We start from the raw sequence: 19,407 nt of genomic DNA, 5'->3' as shown, positions 1-19,407 counted from the left end.
AAGAAGAGTTCTATTTTGTATTTGTTTATTTATCGTCCTCCACACGTCAGGTCCACTGTAGGGAGTATTATACGTCTCATGGCACAGCGGCTTCACAGTGAGAAGGTTCCGGGTTCGATCTCCGAGTCGCCCGGTCCTTTCTGTGTGGGGTTTGCATGTTCTCTCTGTGTCTGGGTTTCTCTGGTTTCCCTCCTCAACCCTAAACGTGGGTCATAGGTCAAATCAGTGGCTCTGAAGGACGGGTCAAATGCAGAGACACATTTTCCTACATGGACGATAAAGTGAACGTTAAAGTCTGAGCTGACAGAGCCCTCAGGACAGAACAGAAACTGAAGTTCTCTAAAAAAGTCCATTGTCAGTGGAGGAAACGTGGATCTGGACACAGTGACTGTAAATTTATTAATAAAGTTTCTATGAACAGAACAAGTCGTACACAAAGTCATTCAAAGAGTTTTACTGAATAAGAAAGACATTAAAATCACAATACAACAAATGAAAATATAAATAATTATCATAAAATTAACGTTAAAAGAGGCAGAATAAACCCATTTCAGTCACAGCAGAGAAACAGAACTCAGTCTGGATTTAAACTTTGTCAAAGTCGAGGCCTGAGTCACATCTACAGGAAGAAAGAGAGAGACAGAGAGAGAGAGAGAGAGACAGGTTTAAAGTGCACGAAACTCAAATATCGATTCAACATGTTTAGACCTGGTTTAGTCCTGGTTTAGTCTTGTTTTAGCCCTGGTTTAGTCCTGTTTTAGTCCTGTTTTAGTTCTGTTTTAGCCCTGTTTTAGTCCTGGTTTAGTCCCGGTTTAGCCCTGGTTTAGTCCTGGTTTAGCCCTGGTTTAGTCCTGGTTTAGTCCTGGTTTAGTCCTGGTCCAGTCCTGGTTTAGACCTGGTTTAGACCTGGTTTAGCCCTGGTTTAGTCCTGGCCCAGTCCTGGTTTAGACCTGGTTTAGTCCTGGTTTAGACCTGGTTTAGTCCTGGTTTAGACCTGGTTTAGTCCCGGTTTAGTCCTGGTTTAGTCTTGTTTTAGTCCTGTTTTAGTCCTGGTTTAGTCCTGGTTTAGACCTGGTTTAGTCCTGGTTTAGCCCTGGTTTAGTCCTGTTTTAGCCCTGTTTTAGTCCTGGTTTAGTCCCGGTTTAGTCCTGGTTTAGTCCTGGTTTAGCCCTGTTTTAGTCCTGGTTTAGTCCTGGTTTATTCCTGGTTTAGTCACCTATAATAAATAAATGCACGATTGATATGTAAAGCCCTACTATGGAACATGGCATCTACACAGTGCATCTTTAAAACCACAGGATGACACTGTTTTGTTCCTCTGATGTTTCATTTGAGCTGAAGGCCTTTTTCCCTCAGTGCAGATATTTTATGAGCAGCTTTCGAGCTCACATTCAGTCCACTGTCAACTATTTGAACCTAATTATAAAGCGTTTACAATCAGAAAGTGTGCAGTTAGCATGCTAGTTGTCGTTACCACCAGTTACTCACAGAATAATCAGTTTGTGACTGAAGTGAAGAAAAACTCTACAAACCCAGTTCTGTTCTTCACATTCTTAACACTCGGCTCCTTTAAACTTAAATGCATTTGTTCATTTCTGTTTATTTCTTCACGACAGAAGAAGGTGATGCATCCACTTTGCAGATCAGATACTGTTGACTGATATTAGACGGCAAAGAAATGAAAAACACAGCCGACCAGAGCTGCATAATGAGCTGGTGATTCTCCGTGTCAGGAGCAGAACAATGACGAGCAGCTGACGGAGGAGCGAGGGAGGCGGACGTTTTGACAGCCTCCATCACGCTCCGTCCTGGATCACTTTCATTATGTAAACAATCTTAAAACGACACCAACTCCACGTTTAGGTCGTGTTTGGTGACGTCAGAGCAGGTGGAGGTGAACCAAAGGCACCGGATTGGTCTGTTTTTAATGTTTATAATTTAATTTAAGGGACAAAAAAAGCGCCTGCGTTTATTATATTCATCACTTGTGTTTCGTTGTTTATTTCACCGCTCAGAAATTTGGGGAAATGCTGTAAAACAAACGCAGATTCTATAATTAAACCACAGAAAAGGGCGATAAGAATCATTAATAAAGCAGGATTCTGTGATCTGATGAATTAATTATTTATAAAATCTAATATATTAAAATTTATGGACGTAATTAAGTTAAATATTTTGACAATTCTGTTTTGTGTTGTGAATGAGGATATTACTATAGGAGTTCAGAGCTTCTTTAAATTAAGAAATAATGGTTATAATTTAAGAGTTTTACTTCAGTTTGAATCTAATAAAATAAGAACTAATGTGACAAAGACGTGTCTGTTTGAGGAATAAGACTCTGGACTGATCAATGATGAATTTAAGTGAATTAAAACTGTCTAAATAAAAAAAAAAAACACTTTAAAACATGAATTAATTGATACATTTACATTGGTGTAGGTTTATTTGAGTGTTTAAGAGACTGACTTAAGTAAATAAATCATGTCATGTTGGTCAGGAGGGTCGTACATAAACATTCTGCTTCAGCCCAATCCTTTTTTTGTTTATAATTAATGAAGAAAATATTTTGTAAAAAAAAAAAAATGTAAACAACCAAAATAAAGTCCATTTATTCAAGGATCATATAGAGCGATTTAACCCTCTGGTGCAGTGGACAGCTACTAAAACAGAACTTCCTCTTTAATGCATTGGTTTATGTGGAGTGCTCTCTGCTGCCACACTCCATTGAGGTCAATTCAGTGGTCAGTCGGTGTAACTGCAGGTAAATTTCCTCTGGTTGTTTTTTTTCTTATTCAGGCCTAAACGTTTGGCCTATACAGTGTTGAAATTTCCCAAAAATTGTTGAAATGTTTTTCAAAGCATAAAAAGAAACGTGTTTTTATTTTTACAATAGAACATGTCCTGAGAAGAACAAGAACGCTTCAGAAGAAAATCTTGACCAAGGCTTTTATAATTCATGCATCACAGGGTTAACCTCCTGAGACCCGAGCTCTCGCAAGACTTTATTTGCAAAAACTATTAAGTGCCTGAACACACACATTTGAGTGTAAAAAAGTGAAATGAGAAACAATTGTGCCTCTAGGAACAATGTGTCTCATTTGAAGGGCTATTGACAGGTGCAGGAAGACATATGCCTTTAAATAAAAAGTAAAAATTAAATTAAATTAAATAAAAAATAAAAATTAAATAAAAAATAATAATAAAAAATAAATAAAATAAAAATACATTAAAATAAAAATACATTAAAATAAAAATGCATTAAATTAAAATAAAAATACATTAAAAAATACATTAAAATAAAAATAAATATTCTAAACTCTTAAAAATAATCAAAATTGAACATGTTCTTGTTGCTGTTCTTCTTCTAAAAATTTGCACTGTGGCCTAAACAACCCAAAATGTGTTTGATGAGGACGCCAGGTCTCAGGAGGTTATTATGAACATTTAAGACCCAAATACAGACATTTTTTCAATATTTCCATTGCACCCAGAGCTCAGAAGAATCCCTTTAGCCCTCGCTCACGTCCTCTTCAGAACGCAGCGTCTCCAGATCAGCTCTGTCCATTTATATCCAGTTTATGACTCAAACTTCTGATTTACGAACGTTAAAACTGATCGTCACCGACTCCACAAACGTGTCACTGCGTCGACAACAAACACGTGTTTTTGGCTGAATAACGGCACCGGTTTCTGAAGCCACGGAGAAAAAAAATTAATGTTTTTGTGGATTTTTTTGTGGGTTTATTGGTCAAACTCCTGCCTCTGTTGTTGTGTGTTTCCTCGAGTGGAAGTGTGCGCTTTTATATAAATGTGTGTGTTTTTGTGAGAACGAAGGCAAGAGGCACGCGACCCGAAGGAATAAAACAAAACTATATTATTTTTCCCTTATTTTTGTGACATATTCTCATTATTTAGACTGAATCACTTTGACCCAAATTATAAAAATTCAATGTTCAACCAATATATTTGTTGTTTTTTAACCAAAGGCTCATATGATCTGCAGATATTTTTAGGCCAATATATGGTTTTGATTTTGATTATTTCTGCCAAATTATGTATTTCTAATTTACTACAAACTCACCCCTCACAGTTTTATGTGTATTTTTAGGCAGGAGGTCGACCAAATCAAATATGGTTCTGTGCTGGAGTTTGAAGGTCGAGATTTTAGAGCAAAGTGCGGAACGGAAAATGGTCACGTTTTTATACAGCGCAGTTTCACCTTCAAGACACTCAAAGCATCATCAGGAAACCACACACACATCACACACACATCACACACACATTTACACACACACAGACACTGGGGTGAGGGGGGGTTAAGTGTCTTGCCCAAGGACACAACAACAGTGTTTATCTGTGGTGCTACAGCTCTAGACCTTTATTTCTTTTCATTGTCGGTGTTTGCGTGTTGTGTTTTTGTTTTTGTCCCTGAATCTGCCCCTTTTCCCCGTGTGATCCCGTCTGTGTGAATCCTCGCTGATGATTGGACGACTGTCTCCTCGTCCGTCCAATCCCGTGTCTCACCTGTAGTCGCCGCTCACAGAGATAATAAATAAACACAAGATAATCATGTTTAACTGTGTCACAAACACATTTACACTTAAACATCATCAAGAGGCGGGTAGTACTCAGTTACATTTACTCAAGTACTTCTCCTGCAGCATACTCGAGTAATATTTTTATTGAAGTAACTTGAGTAAAAGCTTTGGTTCCTCTTCCCACTTTGAGTAAATCCACAAATGACCAAAGTCGACCGTCTGAAATGATTTGATCTTGTGTGTTTCTTGCAGCTCCTTCAGATTTGATTTAGTTTTGTCTCTTTTTTTGTATTTATCCTTTGAAAACACCAGATTTTGTGCATTATTTAAAGTTTTGTCCTTTCATTTAAATTAATTTGAGGTAATAAATCGTGCTTTTCCCCCTGTGCGTACGTCTACACTTAACTTTACCTTTGTTACTCTTTTGTTTAAAACCTTGGAAGTACTTTCAGTTTAAATATTTTAGTTTCCTTTTGTTTATTTTACCTTCTACAGTCCTGTTCATTAAATTACCTCTTACTTTACCTGTTTTTTGTTACTTCCCTGACTCTAAACGAGCCGGAATCGCCGTGGATCCGACCGTTTTCCCAAATATGTTTATATCGAGAGCTGGATTTGAGCTGACAACCTTTGGCTGAGTGGACAAACGCTGAGCTTCTGTTGCTCTGGACTCGTATATCGGTCAAACATATCGATCTCTATAAAAACACGGGGAACTCCTCTTCGGTCCGTGCGTACTCTGGAGCGTACACACCGACCGCAGTAACTTATGGACATTTATTCTGCAGATTTCGAGGTCTCAATCCAGGCCAGATCGATTTGGACTCGGAGGGAGGGTCCGCGTCCACAGCTCGCCGTTCAGACGCGGAGCAGTTAATGGCCCAAATCCATCACAGCCAAAACCAGTTGGCTGGCACTCGCATTGATTGTCAGTCAGCGGCAGAATGAATGGCATCTGGGTATAATGCGGGGGAGTCCGGGCCAATAGGATTTTGTAAAAGCCGGACTGGGGCAAAACGTCCGGGGCGCGATGAGGAACGAACGCCGTATTTTGAACTGGACGTGTCTTCAATCAATGAGGGTAAATATACTGCGGAGAGAGAGGGGACGCTTTGGGAAAATGGACGCAATTTTGGGTTCACGCGATGCGAAAGTGAAAATGCCAAATGCCTCGGAGTTTAGGTGGAGACGGAGCAGAATTCCAAAGTGGAATCTGGAGTTTAAAGTCGAACTAAACACTGAACCGACTGTTTTTGCGACTGAATTTTGAATATTATGTTTTAATAATCTACTGTTCCTAGTCACTTTTTGGCAACGTCAGAGCGAACTGGGTAAATCTGCATCTTTCTGGTCAAAAAGTCGGTGAAATCTACAGTTTCAGGTAGCTGGTGACATCACACAAGACTGCCCCGATTGCAGCCAGGTGTGTCTGATTACACGTGGCTGCAGGGGGCGGAGTTTGGAGTCCATTCATCCATCTATCCATCCATTTTCTTCCTCTTCTCCGGGGCTGGGCTGTGGAGTTAACAGACTAAGCAGCGACTCCCTGACTTCCCTCACCCCAGACACGTCCTCCAGCTCCTCCGGTGGGACCCCAAGGCGTTTGAAGAGTGAATACTTTTTTCGAACCAATCGTACAGTTTCTTATACCTCTAGACTCCGCCCCTTCCGCCCCCCTCGCTCTCTTCGTTAGTCCTCCACGTCCCGCCCAGTTGGATGTGGGCGGAGTCAGGCGTGTAACTGTCAGATTACAGATTTGTTGACCTCGTTTATGGGTAAGATCTGTGGAATTACTGCGTCTGTCCCAGGTCTTTTCTATACATATTTTACCCATAAACCACTGCAGGGGGTTTTGTGTATGGGTGTTTGTATAATTTGAGTTTCAGGCAGTTGAAATCTAAATTCTAAATAAACTGAATATATTACAAAAGTATGGATAAATAATATTGTTTAGTTTTATTTGGTTGGGGAAAACGCACACACACACACACACACACACACAGGTTCATACAACTGTGTACGATGTCACTGGGCGGTGCGGTGGGTGAAGTGTCTTGCTCAAGGACACAACAACAGTGGTCAGTGCTTTGTGTAATAAATAAAAGCAAAATGGTGACGTTTAAACACATTTTACACTTGAACATCTGCAGGACAAACCTCCAGAACAAGAGGCAGGAAGTACTCGGGTACATCTACTCAAGTACTTTTCCTGCAGCATACTTGAGTAATATTTGTAATGAAGTAACAGTACTCTTACTCGAGTAAATATTTAGTTTCTTCTTCCCACTGTGAGTGAGTCTACAGGTGACAAAAGCTCTAAGTCGAGAGTTTGTAACGATTTGAACTTTTGTGTTTTTTTGCAGATTCTTCAGATTTGATGTAGTTTTGTCTTTTTTTCGTGTTTATTCTTTAAAAACACCAGATTTCGTTTTATTATTTAACGTTTTGTCCTTTCATTTAAATTCATTTCAGTTTATAAACCATGCTACATCCCAACAGTTACTCTTAAGTTACTCTTGAGTAGTACTTTTCCCAAATACTTTTTAAACTCTTACTTTACTCTTTATTGCAGAACTACTTTGTACTTCTATTTGAGTAGTATTATCTTGAAGTAACATTACTCGTACTTATTTGTTACTACATTTTTTTTCTCGTCTGAGCAGGGGCGGTGTCAGACATTTTGTGTTGGAGGAGTTAAAGGGGGGGCCTCCGTGTGGGTACTCACTTAACATGTAAATATAAATACCCCTGTAGTAATTTACACAACTTAATATGGATTTTTTTTTTTTTTATTAGTCTTATTTTGAAGACTCTCTGTTGCAATTTGAACATTTTTAATTAACTGGACGTGCTTTAAAATCTTTGGGGGAGAAATGTGTGAGGATGGTCTGAGGACAGGGGGCGCTGTGGGACACTTCTCCATTTGCTTGTTTGGTCTGTTTCACTGTTGATTTTCTAACTTTCTGTTGGTTAAATAATTCTCGTTTTTAGGCCTAAGAGGTTGTGATTTTGGGCTTTACAAAAAAAATTACTGAATTGTGAGCTGTGGGAGGAGAATTGTCTGTTTTAGAGGAGACTAGCGCCCCCTGTTGGCGCTGTTCCTCCTTCCGTCCACACCTTCCCGCGGTCAGTGATGCAGCGTAGCGTTTGTCGACTGTACGGCTGCGTGTTCTGCTGGAGCCTCTTGAGGTGAATGTGGGTTTCGCTCAGCTTGAAGTGTACCGACCCTTCGCCCCTGCGTCGCTCGCTCATTGACGGTTTGTGCGTGGACTCGCTCACTTTGCCGGCGGCGGAGAGAGAGGCTTGTGTAACACGGTGACTCATGAGGGTTTTTTTTGAAAAGCGCCGCACTCGAATGTGAATCGCAAAACCATTATGTCGTTTAAAAAGCCTTGAATTTGCGGGTTAGTCACAGAGATTAGCACCTGGTATAAACTCGTGTGCGCGTCGTTAGCGTAGCACTTGACATAAACATTAGCTTATTGATACGTTTAGGATGCGCTTCCTCCGTCTCAGTCAGCTTTGAACTGCATTTAAAGATACACTGTGTAACTTCAGTGGAGCGTACGTCACCGCCACCTCAGTTTGGCGTTAAATCGAATCGCCTAAAGCCGGTTGACCAGGCTACGGGTCAGATCTGTGAGGAGGCGACGCTCTCACAGTTAGCACGCATGTTTTTCAATGTTTTTTTAGCACATCTTTAATTTAATAAATGCTGAATAGATAAGTTTAATGCTATACTGTGGGACATTAACACGGAGATTAGCAGATAGCCCCTCCCTCATTTGTAAAGTTACACGGAGAAGCTTTAAAAAAACAACGCCCTTCTTGATGCAGTTGAAGCCAGATGTTTACATACACTGTGGCCACGTCTCAGTTCGACGGTCTCACACTTCCTCGGCTGCTTTCGAACGGCGTTTATGTCACTTCCTGCGCGACGAGGTCTGTCCCGTGGTGGCCGACAAATGTGCCCTTTGTTTCCATGGAGACTGGCCGCGAACGAAGCGTGCATCCGAGCAGACTTTGCACTTCTTCTACGAGATAAAATGGAGTCTGCGGTCGCTACAGAAAACACTTTAAAATGTAAGAACTGGTTTATCTCATCTACATCTGTGCGACGGGAAAAATGTGAATAAAAAGCGGCCGTCACGGTTTGTAGGCGACAAAATGTAAGCAACGTACAAATTTCGAGCATTTCAGCAGAGTCTTTGCAGTCGACGGAGGAGCACACTTTGTCGTCCGGGACCTTCGAAGGTGCAGCCCTTGAATTGGGACATGACTTATATAAAAAAAAAAACTAAAAAAAACACATATACTTTTTTTTTCTGACTGTCAGACATGAAATCAGATCAAACTTTTCCTGTTTTAGGTCAGTTAGGATTAACAAAATTATTTCTATTCGCTAAATGCCAGAATAATGAGAGAAGATTTTTTTTTTTTAAAGACATTTCTTTCTTCAAAGTCAGAAGTTTACGTACATTTCAATAGTATTTGGTACCAAGTCTATGTAAACTCCTGATTTCAACTGTAGTTCACCAAATAATTATCAAAATCTGTTTTAATATCCGTTGCTGGATTAAAGAGGTAATCCAAATACTGAAATGTGCCCACGAGACGTTGAACTGAGATGAGGGGGTGTTTTTACTCTCACACACCTGCAGTACTGTCCTGAAGAAGTGGGACTGCAGGTGGCGCTGTCCTCCTGCCTCCACCGGTAGAAAAACAGCAACAAAACCTGTTTAAATCAACATCACGTGACCACTGTGAGGCGCTAGAGAGCAGGACAAACGGCGAGAGATGAAACAAACTGAACCTTGGTCTGAAAAAGAATCTATTCAAATAAACGACGTGAACGGGACGAGCAGATGAACCTCACCGGGTCGATCTGAAACCTTTTTACTTTATCGACCGTGAGCTGCTTCTGGATATTTTTGGCCCTTTTTTCCTCAAACACAAAACTGCAAATAATCCCCAAAAAGCAGAGAGCGAGCGGCGGGTGAGCGAGGGAAACGTTTGACTGTGGGAGGTCAGAGAGTTCAGAGAGACCAGAGGGGTCAGAGAGAGGTCAGAGAGTTCAAAGCATCACAGAGTGACCCCGCCCCCTGCGGCACAGGAGCTCTGCACAGGACGCATCTCTCTTTTTCTCTCGCTCTTACGTTACCCCCATACTAATCTCTCTCACTGCTGTCTTTTTCTCTCTGTCAAATGTTCTTTCTCTCTCTTTCCCTCTTCTCTTCCTCTCTTTCCTTTTCTCTATCCCCCTCTCCACCTCCCACTGTCTTTATAATTTCTTTCTTTCCATCTCTCTCTCCCTTACACTCTCTCTTTCCCTCTCATCCCTCTTCTTCACTCTCATTCTCATCCTTACTCTCACCATAACTATTCTTTCTCCTTCTCCTCCCCTCTTCTTTTCCCCTTCTCTCCCCCTTTATCTTTCCTTCTATGTCACTCACTCCCTCTCTCTTTCTCTCTTTCTCCCTTCCACTCTCTCTCTCTTACAGATGTGATACAGGTCTTTGTAAAAACCTGTCTTTCTTCTTCTCCTTTCTCACCTCTCTCTCTCTCTGATCTCCCTAATCTCTCTCATCCCTCTATCTTCTTCTCTCTAATATTCTCTGTTTGTCTTCCTAACTCTATCTCTTCCTCTGTCCTTCTCTCATTCTCTCTCTCACCCTTCCTTGCTTGCGCCCCCTCTCTCTCTCTCTTTTCTCCCTCCCTCCCCCTGTGCCCAATCAGTCCTCTCGCCTCTTTCTCTATTCCCCCCTTCTCTCTCTCTCTGTCTCCTCCTGTTTCTTACACTCTCTTCCCCCTTCTACCTCTCTCTGTCTCCTCTCCCTCTCTCCCTCCCTCTCCTCCCCCTCCTTCCTCTCCCCCTCTCTGTCTCCTTCCTGTCTCCCTCTCTCCCTCCTCTCTGTCTCCTCCCCCTCCTCTCCCTCTCTCCCTCTCCTCTCCCCCTCCTCCCTCTCTCCTTCCCTCTCTCCTCCTCCTCTTTCCTCGGGCATGTCTTCAGACCTGTGACACACTGGGCAGATGGACACAAAATGGCCGCTCATGCGCAGCGTCCGTGTGTCATGGCGGCTCTTTGCTCTTTGCTCTCGTTCATTCTCTGTCAGACCTCATCACTCTCTCAGGCCCCCCGCTCCACAGAGCCGGCTCCTCTCGCTCTGTCCTCTCTGGCGTCTCCGCCCACACACCTGCGGAGGACGGTGCCATGTTTTTGTAATTACTCCATTTGGTGGTGAATATTTATCATAAACATCAGTGAAGTGGAAGTTTGTGGAAAAAAACAGGAAGTAACAGCGAGTTTAAAAAGTAAAACGTCATGAAGGATTCAGCCATGAGGAGCTTTTCTGACTTTAAACATTTATGTCACAAAATAAAAGTGTTGTTCTTTAGTTTCATTGGTTTTATTATAAATATTGGACAGTTTAGACGAGCTTTAGCCCTCGTTTACTTTGTGTTGTTAGCTAACTGTTATAGAATGGGCTCTGTGCACATTAGCGCGCTAGCTAGCACACTGTTTCACTTTTATTAAAATCAGAAAACATAAAACAAACGATTAAAATTCTAATTAACTTAAATAAAGACAAAACAGTTATTTATCTGTGGAATACTTCAGTTTGTAGCGTTTTCATATTTATTATGTCTCAAAATTAGCTTTAGCGTTAGCATTGACACACAAGCATGTCTTTTTCCAAACATAGAAGTGTCCCTGGGGAAGTGTTGTTTTTAACATGTTCAGTGACGTCCACCTGCAGCTCCCTGTCCACTGTCTGACCCTGACCCCCTGACTCCTTGACCTCTGACCCCTCACCAACCTGCAGCCCTTTGTCCACTGCCTGATCTTTAAATATTTATTCATTTTACTGTGACTCGCAAAAAAACCTCATAGAATTAAACCTGGACAGGAAGTAGACGCGCTAACAGGAAGTAGTGATGCTAACATTGAGGCTGGGGGCGATTTCAGGTCAATTACCTCCACGTCACATCTGCGACTCTATGAACTTTATAATTCTAAACAATATTAAGAAACTACAAAACACAAGGCACGATTTTTAGTGAAATAAGGAGTCTAACCTGCCACAAATCAGATGTTTTGTCCACTTCTCTGTCTCAAATCTCTGTCCACATAAAACAAAAACTATAACGAACAAATTAACTAGAATGTTATTGAACGGTTATCCATGTTTCTGTTTAGCGCCTGATACATAAAGTCCATGTTTTTTATCCCTTTTATTCTTGATTCTTTTATATAAATGGACGTAGCTAACCTGCTAGCCGCCGCGTTCCAAACAGGAAGTGATCACGCGCATCACTTCCTGCTCCACTGACTCTGGCTCCAATTCACTTTCTGCGTAAAAAACTGTGTCGTCTCTTTCTGTAACTGCTGTGTGGGCGGGAAGGGGGCGTTACCTTCAACAGCCTCGCTCTGGATTGGCTCTTTGGTTGCTGTGACACTCACGGTCGAGATTTCGCTCCAGCCTCGATGAGCTTCATTTGGAGCTGAACTTTGTCACTTTTTTATACAGTCTAAGTTTTGTTTTGGGGTTTTTTTGTCATTGAAATAATCTTTTGTTTTGATGGAATGACCCCTCGACATCGCCGTCCAATCAGATGCGGGTATTTTGACTGGCTGTCGTTATAAAATATATTGGCGTCTGGAAAGAGGTGATAAATGGCGTCGTTATAAATGTTCCACATGGCTGACGGATGTGCGCAGACTCACTGATTGAAAACTGCTGCTACTTTCAGTTTTTGACTTGTTAAAAAATTATAATAGTCAAACAGACTCCAGCCAAATGGAACGTTTAGAGAGGGGGCTGCTGGGAGTCAGATCCTCAACGCTCCATTGCTTCCTGGCATTGTGTCACTTGGCAAAACACTTTGGACCGTCACAAGTTTTGCTTTGTGCTCTGATGTTTTGCTCTGATTTATTAATGTCATAGTGATATAGTTATAGTCACTGATTTTAATTGTCTTTTGTTTTAATGTCTTTTTTTACTGTAGCACTTTGAGATTTGTTGTTCAAATGTCAAGTGCGTTATAAATAAAATGTATTATTATTATTATTTAGTGGATAATCCGGGGGTTTCTATAGATCTGCCCCCGTGTCCTTTAGGCAAATTTGTAACAGATTATTGTTGTTTTTGTTGGATTTTTATTACAAATTAAAGAAGAAAAGTCAAATTTGTGAGTCAAGAGTGCGTTATAGACGTATAAACCTCTTCGTCGAGTCTAAATGTGACCTGCACGGCGGCTCGAGGGACGTCACCAAATACAGGAGCATTACGATTATTAAGAGAAAAAATAAATAAATAAATAAACTCGGAAATGGTTTAAAGATCATTCACGATTATTTACTTCAGGCCATGAGGAAGACGCAGGACACGCTGGAGAAAATGGGACAGGCCAACGCCCCACACGCTCTCGGCTGCTCTCAGAACGCCTTAGGGTCCCGCTGGAGGACATGGAGGAGGTGTCTGGGGTGAGGGAAGTCTGGGAAAGTCTCTGCTTAAACTGCTGCCGCCGCGAAACAGCCTCGGATAAGAGGAAGAACACGGATGGATTAAACCCATCGTCAAAAATCCAAAATATTCTTTCATTTCTGTAAAGCATTGTATGGAACACCTAGCGGGCTCGCCTCTCCAAAGATCTGACCTGTAACTTGAGCTGATGTTGATCTCCGTGGACACAGAGGTAACTACCTGCAAAACCTGAGACGAACACTTTGTTTAAGCAGCTCTCGGATCAATACAAGTCCGCCGTGAATGTATCTCCTGAGAATTAGGAAGTGCACGGTTAGCATGCTAGCTGTTGTTAGCTTTACAGTGAAGGCAAACTCCTCCGTCGTCTGTGAAAAGTCTTTACAAACTCATCGCGCTGAAGAGTAACGACGCTCGGAATGAAGAATAACTTTGGATCACTGCAAACTTTTTTTTTTTTTTTTTTTTTACGTTTTTAAGACGGTAAAAACCTGAAGCGGCGCCATTAACGCCGCGCCGGAGATTCAGTTTATCCATTTTCTGACCGCTGCGACTCTTCAGACAAAAGCCCAAAACCTGGACAAAGTCGCTCAGAGCCGAACGTAGCCCCGTCTCAGTCGACGCGCCGCACTTCACCTCTTAACAGTCGTGTGGAAAACGGCGAGAGCGGCTCCAGTGTCCGGCGCCGCGCGTGATTAATGGAGCGCTCCCCTCTCGCCCGCGCTGACCTCTGCCCTGGACTTAATTAAAACTCCAGCGCTGACCACCGTTCATAAATTACTGGCCGGCACCTGTGACACCTTTAGCATAAAATGAACAAATTACTTTTTTGTACCAATTAATAATTCACAAATGAAAGGGAATAATACGGCGCCGGGAGAGAGCGGAGAGCGGAGAGCGGCGGGAAACTCGGGAGATCGTTTGGTTATAATTTGGTGTTAGTTTGTTCCAGTGAAGCTAAAACGGCCCAAAAAAGAACAAAGAAGAAGAAGAAGAAAGTCAACGCCTCAAAACCCACGACGTCGATGAAACGTTCTGCACCGACAAAGACGACGAAGGTTTGAACTTTGAGAGAGTTTAAACGAGAGAGAAATGTGAGAAAATGTTAACGCCTGTGTGAGAAAAGTGTATAAAGTGTGTGGTGAGGGGAAAGAAAAAAAGAAAGAAAGACAAGAAAGAAAGAGGAAAAAAGAAAGAAAAGAAAGAGAAAAAAGAAAAAGAAAGAAAAAGAAAAAAAGAAAGACAAGAAAGAAAGAAAAAAAGAAAGAAAGAGAAAGAGAAAAAAGAAAAAGAAAGAGAAAGAAAGAGAAAAAAAAGAAAGACAGGAAAAAGAAAGAGAAAAAGAAAGAAAGAAAGAGGAAAAAAGAAAGAAAAAGAAAGAGAAAAAAGAAAAAAGAAAGAGAAAAAAGAAAAAGAAAAAAGAAAGAGAAAAAAGAAAGAAAGAAAAAAGAAAAAAGAAAGACAGAAAAATAAATAGAAAAAGAAAGAAAGAATAAGAAAGAAAGAGAAAAAATAAAAAGAAACTGAAAGAAAGAGAAAAAGAAAGAGAAAGAAAGAAAGGGAAAGAAAAAAGACAGAAAGAAAGAGAAAAAGGAAGAAGAAGGAAGACGAAGGAAGAGTGTGAGAAAAGTGTATAAAGTGTGTGGTGAGGGGTTTTACAGACAAAAACAGAGAGAATAATGTAAAAAATAAAGCTGATACTTCGTGGATTTCATCTGTTGCTCGTTATTTTCAGATCGTGACCCTGAGATAAACTGTAAACGTCTTTGACGTCCGGACGGTGGAAAAGTGTCGTATAAAAGTTTGACCTTTACCATTTTATGCAAAATCCTTTAAAACATGTTGTATCGTCGTCCTCTAGTTTAGCTTCATTCACACTTTCTTCATTCATTCGTAAATCTAAAGTTGTCTTGTCTAAGCGCTCACAAATGCTCTGTTTGCGTTTTGCCCGGATTGTGACGTCATAGGTAAAATTCTAGACTTCTCCTGCAGTTTTTAAACACGTGTCACTTTTAGCAGAGCGTTCACGGGGTTTTATTTGTGTGTTTCACTTCGCTGACAGCAGAGGGAGCTCCAACACCTAAATGCCTCAAACAGAAATCTAGTTTATAAAGTTTATTTTCTAAATGCAGGTATCATTTGAAGTTGAGAAAATGTGAAATACTTATCCCGAGGCGACCGAAAGCAGGTTTAAACGGGAATTAGAGCCTCAAAACTGTGACCTTTAAGATACATGTGTAGTGATGTGTCCTTCAACGGGAAAAGTGGAGGTAAAAGAGTTTTTTTTAGTTTTTTTTTTTGAGGATTCTGTGAGTTCTGTGTGAAGAGGAGGTCACACTCACTGGATAAATACGTTTGTGCTAAAATATCTGTGGCATTATGTAACTTTTCTGGTGCAGTGTGGAATTAAACAAAGCAACAAAAAAAAAAAAAAAGATTCTTGCTGTGAGTGGGCTCGCCTCTCCAAAGATCTGACCTGAAACTTGTCCTGTCTATGAATACTTGGAGTTAACGCATTTTCTGGACTGTAAGTGTCACTTTTGTTCACAGTTTGTCGGGGACTTATACTCAGATGCGACTTATATGTGAAATGATTCAAATCTATAACATTACGGTGATTAAAAAGTCAAAGAAACACTGAACAAAAATGACGCTAAAACAAAATGTTATTCTGCTGAGTTTGATGATTTGGAGTGAGATCCAGACTAAACTTGTTGCTTGTTTTTATTCTTTTTATTTATCTGATTAACTGTTAATATCTTATGTTAAACCAGACACGTGTTCAGTTCTGTCTGTGCTTCATGGAGCTGAATAAATATAAATGTGTTACGTTAGCGTTAGCGTTAGCGTTAGCATTAGCGTGATGTACTGATATTCAGCCTGTTGGTCCACATTTTATTATTATTATTAGAACTTGACTTTAAAGATAAAACGTCTGTTCTTGGTCTTGGATTTTGTAAAATAAATTTCCCCATAAATGCGACTTATATATGTTTTTTTTTATTATTATCCATTTTTTGGCTGGTGTGACTTTTACTCCAGAGCGACGCAAAGTCCAGAAAATGGGGTAATTGTTTTGCTGTGGAACATTAGATGCAAAGAGCAGGTGAACCCCTCTTTGCCCCCCGTTTGCCCCTTAAACGTTTCTGTATTAAGCCCCGTTTATGCTTCAAAACGACGGTGCACCTCCACCTCCTCGCGCCCTCAGCTGTTCGGGGGGGTTCAGGGCCCAGAGGATCATGGGATGCGTCTGTGGAGGGTGAGCGTGTTCAGAACTAAAGAGCGAAACATCATAAACCATCTCCATCAAACCGTTTCCATAATACAAACCCGTGGTGACATGTTTGGCGCTGCACTGTGCGTGTTTGTCCACAGGGGGCGCTCTAAACGCCGCTCTCCCGCCTGTGTCTCCGTGGGGCCCCTGCGGCTGATTGATGGGCCCTGTCTGCTCTGCTTGTGTTTTACAGGTGGGAGTCATCATTACGGCGGCGGCGCGGTGATCCGGCCTGCCCCGACCTTTGACCCCGGCAGCTGGTTTCCAGTCGGAGCCCGCCCTCCGTTACATCGCCCCCTCTCCATCATGGCCGCCGTGTGTACATGTGCACGCGGCGCCGCTAATGGGACAAACACACTGGGATTATTACTGTAGACCTTTAGACGCCACTGTTACTCCGCCATTTTTATTACGACACAGCAGCGTTTATTTGAGCGTTTAAAGCCACAAAACGACAACCACAGCTGAGGTTTTTATAACACCTGAACTACGAATCTGCTCCTGTGTAACGAGCGTTTATGGAGGGACTGTCTGTGTGTTTTATTTACCGTCAGGAATAATTATGTTTTTATTTATTTTAATTGATCTGAAACACGGTCCACCATTTAATCCTTTATTTATTTAGTAAAAAGAACAACTCTAATGTCTCAAACGTCTCCGATCAAACCCATTACCCACAGTCAGGATAAAAAACACCATGTACCTCTTAATATTTTTCATATTTACTCACTAGATTATATAAAGTTAAAGCTGCACTGTGAAACTTTCGGCTCGTCTCCATCGTTACTGTTTTTGTTTCACAGTTTGAGATTAAACTCATCGATGCTGCGTTTATTTAATTACAAACATCTGTGCTGCGAAATCTCCACAGATCTGACCTGTAACTGGACCTGGGGGCGTCGCCTACTTAATTCCAAGGAAATGAATGAGTTTAATGCCATACTGTGGAACATTTGAGACAAAGGATTAACAAAAACATATCCAAAACCTTAGCGGCGGTTTATGTTAAGGGTTTGGTTTAGTTCGTATAAGTTAAATTATGATATTTTAAAATACTTTTCCGATATGGGTCAAAGAAGCACATTTATCTTTAACCTCAAACGGAGACGAACAAACGTATTTATAACATTCTCATAAACGAAAGGTCATAGTTCAAACGTTGGAGAAGTTTTAACGGCTCTGGAAAAGATCAGGAAAATCCAAAGAACAGTTTAACCTCAGAGACACATTTACAAAACCCGTTTATTATTTTAGATCTGGTGTTTATACGCATGTAAAAAAAAAAAAAAAACAGGCATTAATGTTGGTCCCACAATGCACCGGGGTCACTTCCTGTCGTGGCTCTGTGCTGTGATTGGTCAGGAGGGTCGTGGTTCACAAAAAGTGCGTCTCTGCTTTGATTTGTAGTGTTTTTAATGACTTCATATTACCTGCTTGTTATGTAAGTTATTGTTATTGTTTATTGATAATGAAACTGACAAAGATATCGACTTTGTTCAATTAAATGTTGCATCTCAGTTTGTTTTTGAGTCGTGTTTTCGTCACACGGGAAAACGGCAACAAGGAAAAATATGAAAAACGTCATAAACATCAGAGAGAGATGAGACATTTAAGATGATTTTACACCTTCATATCTTCACTTTTGGACAAAATAGTGAAATAAAAATCCCAGGATCGTGAGTCGATGGAGCAGGAAGTGATGCACGCGATCACTTCCTGTTTGTGACGCGGCGGCTAGCAGGTTAGCTTCGTCCATTTATATAAACAGTCTGCGGTGTTAAATCGAGGAATTACTCACACGTTCGCACAAATATTCACACAAATATTCACACACACCGGGGTACAGGGACGCTGGGGCGAGGGGGTAAAGTGTCTTGCCCAATGACACAACAGCAGCATTCATCTGTGGGAGCTGGAATCGCACCGCCAACCCTCGACCAAAGATGTTTACGTCAAGAGAGAGGATCAGTGGACAAACTCTGTGGCTCATCCAGCGTTTAAATCCAACAAGCTGATCATTTGCATATTGTTCATTTGCATATTGCTCATTTGCATACTCATTTGCATACTTGTAAATGGTTAATTCTTCAGCTCGTATATTCCGCGTGACCTTATAACGCTGCTAATCAGACATAACTCGTTCCTATTAATAGTTGCCATTGTATTTCAGATGTATGAGCACAAATTAGTATTTTAATTAGTATTTTATTTTACAACTTACTTTTATTAGCTCAAGTCGACAGAGCCACAATGTCCCAACATCGTCCCAACGCAGAATAAGACAATCAGGGACAAGTAAATACTAATCCACATCAAATTAAAGACACAATTTGGAACTTTTCCGCTGTGAGGGTCCTGCTTCTCTCCCTGAAGTTATTTTTTCTATTTCCTGGACAAAACACAAAAGCACAACACAAAAACAATCGAATCCCTCGTTAAAAAAGCCATAAAAATCTTTGACAAAAAAACCCCAGCTCCTTTCACCATCGTATTGTTTTAGAAAAATATAACTGGTTGAATTTTGATAATTTTATACAGTTTAAAAATGCTTGTTTTATATTTAAAGTTGTACACGGACTTGCTCCTCCTCCGCTGAAAGACTTTATCAAATTAAAGACAGTGACGCACTAAATGTGGACAGACCGTGTCTGTTAAAGGGACTCATATTTGGAACAGTCGTCCTCTGACAATAAGAGAATGTTCATCTCTGTTCACATTTAAACTGCACCAAACTGTGGCTGAAGGAAAACCAGGTCTGTGAGCACTTTGAGCTGCTTTTATTGTGTTTTTGTAAAGTCTATGTTGTATTTGTTGTATTTGTTGTATTTGTTGTATTTGTTGTATTTGTTGTATTTGTCTGTGCACCTGCCGAGGGACAACAGATGGAAACTAGTATTTTTTTGCTATAATCTGGCATTTACACAGTTTACAGATGTTCATTAATATGCGCTGTCCCTATCAAATAAATAAATAAATAAATAAATAAATAAAAAAATAATAATAATAAAATAAAAAAGTAAAAAAAAAATAATAATAATAAAATAAATAAAATAAATAAAATAAATAAAATAAATAAAATAAATAAAATAAATAAATAAAAATAAAATAAAAA

At 40.6% G+C, this 19,407-nt stretch overlaps 1 protein-coding gene across 1 annotated transcript in view; it reads left to right on the top strand.

The window, feature by feature from the left end:
• The window catches only part of tsnare1 (T-SNARE Domain Containing 1), a 266,917-nt gene extending 249,347 nt beyond the window's left edge, over window positions 1–17,570 (top strand). Inside the window, exon 11 of the mRNA XM_055227705.1 lies at window positions 16,489–17,570. The gene's annotated coding sequence lies outside the window, so the exon portion shown is untranslated. The remainder of the gene's footprint in view (window positions 1–16,488) is intronic.
• Window positions 17,571–19,407: the final 1,837 nt, after the last annotated feature.

The sequence above is a fragment of the Periophthalmus magnuspinnatus genome, chromosome 16 (assembly GCF_009829125.3).
Source record: "Periophthalmus magnuspinnatus isolate fPerMag1 chromosome 16, fPerMag1.2.pri, whole genome shotgun sequence".
Lineage (NCBI taxonomy): Eukaryota > Metazoa > Chordata > Actinopteri > Gobiiformes > Gobiidae > Periophthalmus > Periophthalmus magnuspinnatus.
Note: the sequence above shows the minus strand (reverse complement) of the source record. Positions and strands in the feature narration are given on the sequence as shown.